General features: G+C 41.3%; 1 protein-coding gene across 2 annotated transcripts in view; it reads left to right on the forward strand.

Annotated features, from left to right (window-relative positions):
- Positions 1–12,910, forward strand: part of SLC16A9 (solute carrier family 16 member 9) — a 111,759-nt gene that overhangs the window by 33,700 nt on the left and 65,149 nt on the right. For both annotated transcript variants that reach the window (XM_068258365.1, XM_068258366.1), the window contains exon 2: positions 9,502–9,559. The gene's annotated coding sequence lies outside the window, so the exon portion shown is untranslated. The remainder of the gene's footprint in view (positions 1–9,501; positions 9,560–12,910) is intronic.

Raw genomic sequence — 12,910 nt, forward strand, 5'->3', positions numbered from 1 at the left:
GGTAGAGCGTATGTTTGTTGGTAAAACTGAGTATAAAAGCTTTAACTTTGACTGATGCGTTGTGGAAGAGCATTCCAGAGGAGGGTGTAGCACGTTCAAAATTTAGTATAAGTGAATTTGAGGATGTAATTCTAGAGGAGGACGAAAGAAGGTCATGTGCAGATCTGAGATGTCGATTGCGTTGGTATGTGAAAACTAGTGAGAAGATATTGTGGAGAGCTTTGTAGATTAGGGTTAAGAGTTTCAACTGGATCCTCTGGTTAATTGGTAGCCAATGAAGAGCTTGACAGAGAGGAGCAGCATATGAAGAGCGGAAAGAAAGATTAATGAATCAAGCAGCCAAGTTCAGTGCAGATTGGAGCGGTGCCAGGCTGTTACAATAGTCCAGATGATGTTTTATAAGAGCATGTATTAGCATTTTAGTTGTGTTCTGAGCGAGAAAAGGTCAGATGCGAGGTATGTTTTTGAGTTGGATATGACAGGAGCTGGTTAGAGAGTGAATGTGAGGAATAAAAGAAAGGAGTTATATATTACCCCTAAGCACTGTGCTTTGGGAATAGAAGTTATTGGGGTATTATTAACATTTAGGAAGGGGTCATACTTGAGCAAATCCACAGCGTTTTACTGCATACAAAAAACGCATGTGGAAATGCATATAATGATAGTCTATAGTGTCTGTGTGTTTTCCAGAGGCATATGCGATTCCGCTTAGTGTCCAAAACCTGCACTACTTTCCCGCACAAGGCATGCAGTTTTACATTGAAATCAATGGCTACCGTACAAAAAAACTCACTTTAAAACTTTTTGCAAAACGCACTATTGTGCAGCAAAATGCTTGCGGGGAATCGCCTAAGATTTCCACAGATGCAAGTATAATCTCTCTCTTATTGTTATTTCATACAGCATGAGGCTTGGTTCATACTGCACCAGCCCCATTTCTAGGGGCAGGTGGGCCAGGTTACCGCACGGGGCGCAGTGAGGAAGGGGGGCGTAGTGATGGAGGAGGGAGCTACAGTCACACTGGGATTCAGCTGCAGGGAGGGGGGCCCAACTTCTCCCTCCTTCTCCCTGGGCCCCCCCTCCAGGCCCTCCCCCTCCATTGCAGAGTATGTGCAACAGAAGCAACTCACCTCCTTCCCGGCTCCAAACAATGTTCACTTGAGCGGGCTCCTCTGTCTGCAGCGCCGCTTATACTCTCTCTACTTCCTGCTAATCAGTGGAGGGGAAGCACGGCCCCATGGAGAAGTCGGGCTCGCCTCCCTGCGGCTGAATCTCAGTGTGACCATGGCTCCCTCCTCCATCACATATACCTAGCTAGCTTAGCTGGGTGAATATATACTGTAGCTGGCTACAGGCACCTGTGTCTATCTACCTATACTGGGGGCACCTATGCCTGGCTACCTATACTAGGGGCATTTATGCCTGGCTACCTATACAGGGGGGACCTATGTCTGGCTACCTTTACACGGAGCACCTATGTCTTGCTATCAATACTGGGGGCACCTATGCTTGGCTACCTATACTGGGGGCACCTATACCTGGCGACCTACACTAGGGGGCTTATTACCGCATCACAAATAATGTTTGGGAGTCCATGTGGGGGGGGGGGGGCGCAATTTAGCCTAGAAACTGCCAGCCTAGAAACTGAGATTGCAAAAACTGGCAGTAAACAGATCCCATGTTATTAATAGTATCTGTTCACACTTGTCAGTCTGCACAATAATTCTGGACAGCCGATGCATTATCCACAGAAGCTTGTGGTGGAAATGCATGTGCTTCGGAATGCAACTGGACCACAATGCATCGTAGGAGTGGCATGATGTGGACTGAGCCTAACTCATACGTGGCGAATAAAAAGTTAAATCAGCTGCATATTCCCGTCACTGTTCTAGATTGGGCCTGTTACATGGCTTTAGATTGTTTGGACCTGTTAAATAGAGTTAATATGTGTGGTTTGCCTATAATGGATAACTCGTACAGGCAACAACATTGTTTATAAGGCATTCCTGTTTATAAATAACCTATCAGTTGGTTCATTATGTCTGCTCATTTATTGTAGTTTATGTAAGATAAAACCAAAACAACCTATGCTTATTACAAAAAAAAATAAATCTGTGTTTATTAATTATCCAATTAGCCAATTCATTGACAAGTCCTTGCTTTACATGTTGCAGCAGAGACATTTTTTTTCACCTCGAATAGCAAAACAAAGTAAAATGTTATTGACCATGTCATGATGGTTGAAAGGTGCAAAAAACAAAACGAAAAATAAAAACAGTTCCAGTCAGCAGCAGATCTGAGGATAAAAATGTGTTGTTGAGGTTAGAATGGCCAGACTAGTTTCTGCTGACAGAAAGGATATAACAAACACTCAGCAATTATGGTGAACAGAAAACTACATTAAAATATATAACAACACACTGAACTAACTATGCTGGGTTCACTCCTGTCCTGTAAGAAAACTGAAGCTGCTCTGGGCACAGGCTTAGCAAAACAAGCCAGCTGATAACTGCAAAACTGTAGTCTCGTCTTGGGAAACACAATTTTTGCTGAGACACAATAGAGGGTAGGATTTTGGCATTAAAAGCGTGAATCCATGGACCCAACGTGTGTTGTGTCAGCAGCCTAGTGGTGGTTTCAGATGTGGTACAATGGGAGTTTTACAACATTAATATGCAGTTGGCAAATCTGCAGAATCAGATTCTTGGCATTGTGGACCAAAATTGAGGGTTTGCTTCCTCCATGTGCTGGAATCCATGCCACGGAGAACTGAAGCTGTTGTGCGGGCAAGGGAAAGCCCTTCTAATAAAGTACAACTACCAAGCAAGGTGAAGGGTGACTGATAACCATAGTGCCAATATCAGAATAAGAATGCCGTGTCCTCCATTTGTTCTCCTGTGTCCTCCTCAGCATGGGCACAGTACAGGAAGTCCCCGACATTGTGGCAGGTTGGAGGTTCGTACTGGCAGGCGTTCACAAGTCAGGAACTTCCTGTATTTGGACTATAAGACGTAGTAATCCAAAAATACAATATATATATATATATATATATTTATATATATATATATATATATATATATATATATACATACACACATATATATATATATATATATATATATATATATATATATATATATATATATATATATATATATATATATATATATATAGGAGACACACACACAGTGATATTTGAGAAGTGCAATGAAGTTTATTGCATTTACAGAAAGTGCGCAATAATTGTTTAAACAAAATTAAGCAGGTGCATAAATTTGGGCACCACAAAAAAGAAATGAAATAAATATTTAGTAGATCCTCCTTTTGCAGAAATTACAGCCTCTAAACACTTCCTGTAGGTTCCAACGAGAGTCTGGATTCTTTTTGAAGGTATTTTGGACCATTCCTCTTTACAGAACATCTCTAGTTCATTCAGGTTTGATGGCTTCCAAGCATGGACAGCTCTCTTTAACTCCCACCACAGATTTTCAAGAGATGGCCATTCCACAACATTGTACTTGTTTCTCTGCATTAATGCCTTAGTGGATTTTGAGCATTGTTTAGGGTTGGTGTCTTGTTGAAAGATCCAGCCCCGCCACAGCTTCAGCTTTGTCACCGATTCCTGGACATTGGTCTCCAGAATCTGCTGATACTGAGTGGAATCCACGCGTCCCTCAACTTTGACAAGATTCCCAGTCCCTGCACTGGCCACACAGCCCCACAGCATGATGGAACCACCACCATATTTTACTGTAGGTAGCAGGTGTTTTTCTTGGAATGCTGTGTTGTTCTTCCTCCATACATAATGCCCCTTGTTATACCCAAATATCTAAATTTTAGTTCAATCAGTCCACAGCACCTTATTCCAAAATGAAGCTGGCTTGTCCAAATGTGCTTTAGCATACCTCAAGCGGCTCTGTTTGTGCTGTGGCCGGAGAAATGGCTTCCTCTGTATCACTTTCGCATACAGCATCTCCATGTGTAAAGTGTGCCGAATGGTTAACTAATGCACAGTGACTCCATTTGCAGCAAGATGATGTTGTAGGTCTTTGGCGCTGGTCTATGGGCTGACTCTGACTGCTCTCACCATTTGTCGTTTCTGTTTATCTGAGATTTTTCTTGGTCTGCCACTTCAAGCATTAACTTGAAATGAGCCTGTGGTCTTTCATTTCCACATTATGCATGACTGTGGGAATAGACAGCTGAAATCTCTGAGACAGCTTTCTGTATCCTTCCCCCTAAACCATGATGGTGAACAGTCTTTCTCTTCAGGTCATTTGAGAGTTGTTTTGAGACCCCATGTTGCTACTCTTCAGAGAAAATTAAAAGAGGAAGGAAACTTACAATTGACCCCCTTAAATACTCTTTCTCGTAATTGGATTCACCTGTGTATGTAGGTCAGGGGCCACTGAGCTTACCAAGCCAATTTGAGTTCCAATCATTAGTTTTTTGGAATCAATAAAATGATGACAGTGCCCAAATTTATGCACCTGCCTAATTTTAAACAATTATTGCACACTTTCTGTAAATCCAAAAAAACTTCATTTCACTTCTCAAATATCACTGTGTGTGTCTCCTATATGATATATTTAACTGACATTTTTTATCGTAACAATCAACTATTTATACAGGAAAATCATGACGATTAACAAGGTTGCCCAAACTTTCGCAACCCACTGTACCGTTCGGCTACATTTCCTCTACAACTAGTATTAGCCCATAAACAAATAGTATTCAAATGGCTAATACTTCCCAGTTAGTGTTAGGCATTAGGAGTAGGATTAGTGTCTGGCATGGAGGGGGGGGGGGGTAGTGTTTGGCATTAGGAGGGGATTTGTGTAAGGCAAGAGATGGGATGGGAGGTTAGTGTTAGGCATTAGAATGAAGGGTTAGCGTGAGAATAGTGCACCAGGGAAGACAATAGTAAAATAGCAGTAGTATTACATTACCGTACTTATATTGTCACTATCAGCAACTCACCAGGCAGTGTCTCAATATGTACTCTTCTGTACAGGCACTTGGCTCTGGTATAATAATGATTTTTTCCATTATTTTTGTATTTTTCCCATGAAAACGCATTTAGAATAAAAAAATTCTTAGCAAAATGTACTACCCACAGAAAGCCTAATTGGTGGCGAAAAAAAAACGAGGTATAGATCATTTTCTTGTGATAAGTAGTAATAAAGTTATTAGGGAATAAAAGGAAGGAGTACTGACAGGTGAAAATTTCTCTGGTCCGTTAGGGTACAAACCCTTGGGGGTGAACTGGTTAAAGGACAACGAGGTGACCTGACACGATGAGATAGACATGTGTATGTACAGTGCCAAGCACACAAATAACTAAGCTGTGTTCCTTTTTTTCTTTCTCTGCCTGAAAAAGTTAAGTATCAGGTATGCAAGTTTTTGCCCAGGTCGGACTGGGTCAGACTATAGCATAACCCTCACTGATAAGTAATTACAGCCATAAAACTCTTTCATGTCAGTAAATGGCTTCTGAAAGCAGGAACGAGATAAAATGGGCCAATAATTCATAGATTTGAGCTCTGACATACTTCAACGAAGGTGTCATTAAGCAGAGACAATGAAACAGTTAAAACTTAAAACTAGCTCTAAATATAAAATAAAACTGGGATATCTAAAAAAGTCATTTTTAGGAGACTGAGTCTAGATACAATTGTTTTTATCATCAGTTTATTTTCACCTCGGATATCTTTTAAATACTTTATACTTTTTTTATGCTTTTATGTGTATTGCTGTGGAGCCGGTACAAAAATCATCCGAGTTTATGAAACCACCGACTCTGAATTCAGGTACCCAAAATTGCTGCGACTCCTCGACTCTGACTCCACAGTTCTTGCAGGGCTATGGAGTGGGTACAAAAATCATCCAACGTCCACTCCTAATAAGTGAATGACATCACCAACTCCGACACCAGGTACCCAAAAATTGCTCCGACTCCTTGACTCCGATTTCACAGCCCTGCTAGTATGAAACACCTGTTTTAGGACTGCTGTAATGTGTTCTTCCTCTGCACATAAAGCTTTGTTTACAGAACATAGTGATTTGCCTCTCTACATGCAAGTGTCTGGTTACAGTGCAGGACAACATTAATCATTCCAATGTACACATAGAAACTCGTGGCCAGATTTGCTGATGTGCAGCAAGGGGGTCGCTAGCAGTATTTACTTCTGTATTTAGCAGGCTTCGCTTCTGGCACTTCTATACGACAACAGCTGTACAAAAGAAAACAGAACTAGGGACCTGGGGAGTACTCCAAAAAGATATAAATGTATTAGATGAGGGCAGCCAAGTAGAACAGGACGTGGCATTAAAGAGAACCCGAGGTGGGTTTGAAGAATATTATCTGCATACAGATGCTGGATCTGCCTATACAGCCCAGCCTCTGTTGCTATCCCAAACCCCCCTAAGGTCCCCCTGCACTCTGCAATCCCTCATAAATCACAGCCACGCTGCTGACAAACAGCTTGTCAGAGCTGGCTGTGTTTATCTCTATAGTGTCAGTCTGCTGCTCTCCCCGCCTCCTGCAGAACTCCAGTCCCCGCCTGCATCCCTTCCCTCCCCTGCTGATTGGAGGGAAGGGACGGGGGCAGGGACCGGAGCTATGCAGGAGGCGGGGGAGCAGCTGAGACTGACACTACATATGTAAACACAGCCTCACAGCACGGCTGTGATTTATGAGGGATTGCAGAGTGCAGGGGGACCTTAGTGGGGTTTGGTATAGCAACAGAGGCTGGGCTGTATAGGCAGATCCAGCCTCTGTATGCAGATAACATTCTTTAAACACACCTCGGGTTCTCTTTAAGTAACTTACTGGAAACCTGAGCGGCTGAGCAGCTGGTATAAAAGACATGTTTAGAAAGCTTGTACTGTGTATGTTAGTGGCTGCATCATCTAAAGATGTGATGACTAATTGCAGCACCATCACTTTCTCTTGGCTTAGGACTCAGTGATGCTTTCCCATGACTGACCTTTCCTGGTCTGTCACATACTTCACTCAATCATGTCACAAAGTGTATACAAGCTTAGAGCAACATATTATTCATAAGAATTTCTAAGAAAAAATGCTGATAAAACGTGTGACAAAGCATGACGCTACCACAGCCCCAGGAGATCCTGAACTGTACAAATTTGTTATTGCTGCTTGTACATAAGAATGATGAATGCAGAGGGTAATATTTCTTCTCCATAGATCATTTAGGATGGCAGAGAAAGCATTATGAATATATTTAAAGTGGACCTGAACTCAGAACTTCCTCTTTGCTGTAAAAGATACCCAACAGCATAATAACCTTTAAAGAAAAGCATTTCTTTGTCACAGCTGATGCAAATCCTGCAATACATCGACAGTGTGTCTACTTCCTGCGTTCATGGAAGCAGACATATTATTAACATCCTGTGTTTACAAATTAGCTGCTCTACCATGGAAGAGGACATTCCTGAGCTAACACAGCTGAGATCAAATTACAGTGCCGTTATTCACAGATAATTGGAAATTAGACCGGCTAAACTCTCTAAATACATACAGGTGCATTTCTCTAGGTTTTCCTTCTGTCCTGTGCAAGAGTTCAGGTCCACTTTAACGTATAATTCCAATTTCTTTAAATATTTGCCATAAATATATATAAATGTTACACAAAGTCATTTTGTAATTTAAAGAGTGTCTCAACTGTTCCTAATGGTACTCTTACACTATGTAAGTGTTTGAAAAGATCTGACATTAGATTCAGTATAAATATCAAATCTGATAAAAGTCTAATAAAATAACATCTTTTTTTATTCTAAAAAGCAAAATATAGATCGTATGTGGATAAGAAATACCAGTTATTTGGTGGATTGATCCTAGCGGGTCCCAGTGGGGATAACAGGAAATTTGGACACAGGAGGTGCCACAGACGTTTTGGTGCCCCTTAGAAGTCAAAGTTATTATATTAGTTATCAAAAGAACTTTGGGCACTGGATACGCCCAATACAATACCAGGTGCTGGATCGGCTGGCTGTACAAACTGTGGCTACAAATAATGGGCGCCTTGTGATATTTATCCTTTATAGCGGTGGAAGTGGCACAGTTAACCCTAACCGACCCTCTCCCCAATGCAAACCTTGCTGTGGGGAGGTGGTTTGTTACAGACAGTTAGGCAATTAGGAGGAACCTGACTGATTTGCACAGAGCCCTGGCCTCAACCTGATAGAACACATTTGGGATGGGTTAGAGTGGAGAATGTGAGCCAGGCCTTCTCATTCAACATCAGTGCATGACCCACAAATGCTCTTCTGGAAGATTTGTCGAAAATTCTCCAAAACACATTTCTAAACCATGTGGAAAGGCAGTTCGTTGCCATACTTACCCTCAGGTTTCTGTCACCCATCTGAAATGTGTCTAACTTTCTGATGTGTGTTTCTAATAACCAGTTTAACTTCTCTCAAGCATAGCAGATGGGACCTGGTTGCTGTTGGCAAACACCAACCCGTCACCCCACCCCCGAGAAAAAAAACAACTCTTTTTCTTATTGTGCAGTTCCCAGAAGTGGGGAAGCCATATTAAAGGAAAAGTTCAAGCTATGTCACTGGACTGGCTGTTAAATATGAAAACTGATTCGTGCCTATTGACCTACCTATATGTTTTGGGTTTGTGGGAGGAAAAAAAGACTTCCTAGAGTAACCATTTACAAGTACAGAGAGAATGTACCAATTATGGGGTTAGGGTTCAATGATGACCCAGTTGCTGTAAGCAGCTGGAATCAGGAGCATCCCTTGCAGTCCTGAGACCGAGGAGGTCCTGTTTAATTTTATAACTACAACCCTAGTTCAGGCTTGTATTTTATGATTGCAAATTGTGTGGGAGATATCATGGAATCGAATTCACAATGCTTTCCGCTTTGCACATAAACTATTTAGCATTATTCATTTTTATAACCTGACATGCTGCAGTCACTGTGAACATAGCCATTCACCTGACCTCCTCCCTATGCTGCTAAGAGACTAAGTTGCCAGTGCTACGTCACCACACCTCCCCATTGTGTTTATTGAATATAAACATGTTAAACAAAATAAGCAGTGAGAAATAGTTTCTCTTTGCAAACAGGGCAGATGTGATGAGAGGTATACATGACTTGAATAAAGTTTCAGTACTGGCCATAAAATCTCTTTCAGCAATGGGAGGAGGTGGCCTGGGTCACATGATTTGCTTTGTGCTGGGGAAGGAACTGACATTTTCCTGGCAATAAGAAGTTACTGGATTCAGCCAGGTACTTTCAGCATGTTAACTGCAAAATATACACTGGTGTAATGCATTAAACTTTGTGCATTGATAATTCATGCAAGTTACAGATGTATTTAAAAATTGGATGCTGAACACAAGTTTGAAATGTCCATCAGTGTGGCAGTGTGAGTGCACTATGCACACTGTATTTAATAATAAAGTTTGGCAAAGAGGTTAACAGGGTTTCAGTTTACCTTACCATGTAATTTCTCTTTTCACAGATCTAAATGGAAATCCCCATTAACATGTGGAAAACAGAAGATATGCAAAACATCATCTGTAAGTAAACAGTGCTTATATACAGTATGAACAGGAGATATAGGCCTCAATTCACTAAGCTTTATCAAACACTTTACCAAACGTTTGATAATATTTACCTCATGGGTCAAATCTAATTCTGAATTCACTAAGGTGTTATAGACTTATTGAATGTTTTATCAATGAAACATTTGATGAATATATAACATCTTAATGAATTCAAAATTAGATTTTACCCATGAGGTAAATTATCAAATGTTTGATAAAGCTTAGTGAATTGAGGCCATAGCATTTTATCTTAAGTATTGCAGATGCAGAAATGCATTATTACTTGTATAAAATGAAAGCTGTCCTTTAAAAACAATATGTTATACACATTTAAAGTAAATAAGGTAAAGATTTTTATTTTAAGCAGAAATATTGACCTTTAACGACAACACATAACACCCAGAATTTAAAGCAAAGTTTACAGAATGTCTGGCTCACATACTGTAGGGCAGTGGCTCCCAACCTTTTTCACGTGACACATCAGGGCAAACATTCCTATCTTCATGGCACATCAGATATACAGTCAGGTCCATACATATTGGGACATTGACACAATTCTAAAATTTTTGACTCGATATACAAACACAATGGGCTCTATTCACAAAGCATTACCGCATTTGGTAATGCTGAAAACAGCTTATTTTACCCATCACCTTCCCAAGTTACAATTCACTAAACATATCTCCGCACAGAAAATCACAGTTCCCGACTAGTGAGGTAAATTACCGACTGGCTCTATTCCTGCTGTCTCTGTGCGGTAACTTGACAGACTGCCTTTGGAGAGAGCCAGGCAGCCAATAGGGAGAGCCGCACAGCCTACTTCTCACGCTGATTGGATGCAACACGTATGCCGGTGGGTCTTTCAGTGTATCAAACCAGAAGAAGCTGACAATTCTGCGGGCATCCCTTCATCCTTTAGATGTGCATATTTGTATTGTAGCACCAGAAGAGCTCCCCTTGGTGGCTACAGCATCAGAATCAGAATCAGATTTTATTTCGCCAAGTGCAGCAGTTGCCACACTCGGAATTGTTTGTGGTACACATCAGCATAGAGCATAGTACATCAAAGCATGCAATGACGAGCAGACAAAGACATTAAACGAGGTAGTGCAAAAAACATGTGCAGTACAGAAGAATTAAGGTATGTTAGAGCAAAAAACTACCTGCGGTAATCCACAGGATAAGTACATATTTATTTAGGCCTGGGTCACAGATGTGCTATTTAGTTATTCTGTGTGTGAGATTTGAGTTCAGAAGGCACACTGCTTGGGGGAAAAAGGAGTTCCTGTGCCTGGAGGTTTTGGTGGAAATAGCCCTGTAACGGTATTCTGAGCGCATGCGGTTGAAGAAGCGGCTGCCGGGATGGAGCCGGTCATTCGTGATCCTGACTGCCCTTGTTCTGAGTCTGGATGCGTGGAGGAGGTCCAGAGGTGGCAGGGGGGAACCAATGATTTTTTCCGCTGTATTTATTACTCTTTGCAGTCTGTACCGGTCGCTAGACGTGGCTCCACCATACCACACGATGATAGAGGAGCACAGGATTGATAGCTAAAGGGGTGACAGTATGCACCGGACGGAAAACCTTCGAGTCACACACACAGCTCCCTGCCTGCTGACCTGCTAGAAGATTGGTAAGTGACACTTACCAACCAGGGCTTATTAAATTGAGGCATGTTTGTTCGGTTAATTACCGAACTTCTGCCTCATGGGGGAAAACTTTTGTGAATTTGGAAAAAAAAGTGTAAAATACTGCAGGAGGTATTTTACCGTCCAAAATGCTTTTACGGAACTGCTTATTGGGAATAGAGCCCAATGTGCTCTAACTGCAGACTGTCAGATTTAATTTGAGGGTATTTACATCTAAATCAAGTGAACGGTGTAGAAATTGCAACAGCTTAGATATGTGTCTCCCACTTGTTAAGGGAGTAAAAGTAATGGGACAATTGTCTTCTAAGCTGTTTCATGGCCAGGTGTGTGTTTTTCCCTCATTATCACAATTACAATGAGCAGATAAAAGGTCCAGAGCTCATTTCAAGTGTGCTATTTGCATTTAGAATCTGTTGCTGTCAATTCTCAAGATGAGATCCAAAGAGCTGTCACTATCAGTGAAGCAAGCCATCATTGGACTGAAAAAAACTAAACAAACCAATCAGAGAGATAGCAAAACAAGGCATGGCCAAAACATCGGTGAGCTTAGCAACACCAAAAGACCAGGAAGACCACGGAAAACAACTGTGGTGGATTGATCAAATAATTATTTCCCTGGTGAAGAAATCACCCTTCACAACAGTTGGCCAGATCAAGAACACTCTCCAGGAGGTAGGTGTATGTGTGTCAAGAATCAAGAGATGACTTCACCAGAATGAATACAGAGGGTTCACCACAAGATGTAAACCATTGGTGAACCTCAAAAACAGGAAGGCCAGATTAGAGTTTGCCAAACGACATCTAAAAAATCCTTCACAGTTCTGGAACAACATCGTATGGACAGATGAGACCAAGATCAACTTGTACCAGAGTGATAGGAAGAGTATGGAAAAGGAAAGAAACTGGTCATGATCCTAAGCATACCACCTCAACAATGAAGCATGGTGGTGGTAGTGTCATGGCGTTGGCATGTATGGCTGCCAATGGTTCTTTTGTATTTATTGATGATGTGACTGCTGGCAAAAGCAGCAGGATGATTTCAGAAGTGTTTCGGGGAATATTATCTGCTCATATTCAGCCAAATGCTTCAGAACTCATGGGACGGTGCTTCACAGTGCAGATGGACAATGACCCAAAGCATAGTGCAAAAGCAACCAAAGAGTTTTTTAAAGGAAAGTAGTGGAATGTTATGCAATGGCCAAGCCACTCACCTGACCTGAATCAGATTGAGCATGTATTTCACTTGCTGCAGACAAAACTGAAGAAAAAAGCCCCAAGAACAAGCAGGAACTGAAGACAGTTGCAGTAGAGGCCTGGTAGAAAATCACCAGGAATAAAACCCAACATCTGGTGATGCCTATGCATTCCTGACTTTAGACTGTAATTGATTGCAAAGGATTTGCAACCAGGTGTTAAAAAGTGAAAGTTTGAGTTATGATTATTATTCTGTCCCATTAATTTTGCTCCCTTAACAAATGGGAGGCACGTATGCAAACTCTACACTGTTCACCTAATTTGGATGTAAATACCCACAAATTAAAGCTGATAGTCTGCAGTTAAAGGGACTCCGAGCAGTGCAGAAACTATGGAAAGATGCATATCATTTTAAAGCTCTCTTTCTCCTCTTTCCAATGATATATAAACCGCCGGCCTACGCCTTTTAGTTTTCACTATTTT

This window comes from Hyperolius riggenbachi, chromosome 10, assembly GCF_040937935.1.
Source record: "Hyperolius riggenbachi isolate aHypRig1 chromosome 10, aHypRig1.pri, whole genome shotgun sequence".
Taxonomy (NCBI): domain Eukaryota; kingdom Metazoa; phylum Chordata; class Amphibia; order Anura; family Hyperoliidae; genus Hyperolius; species Hyperolius riggenbachi.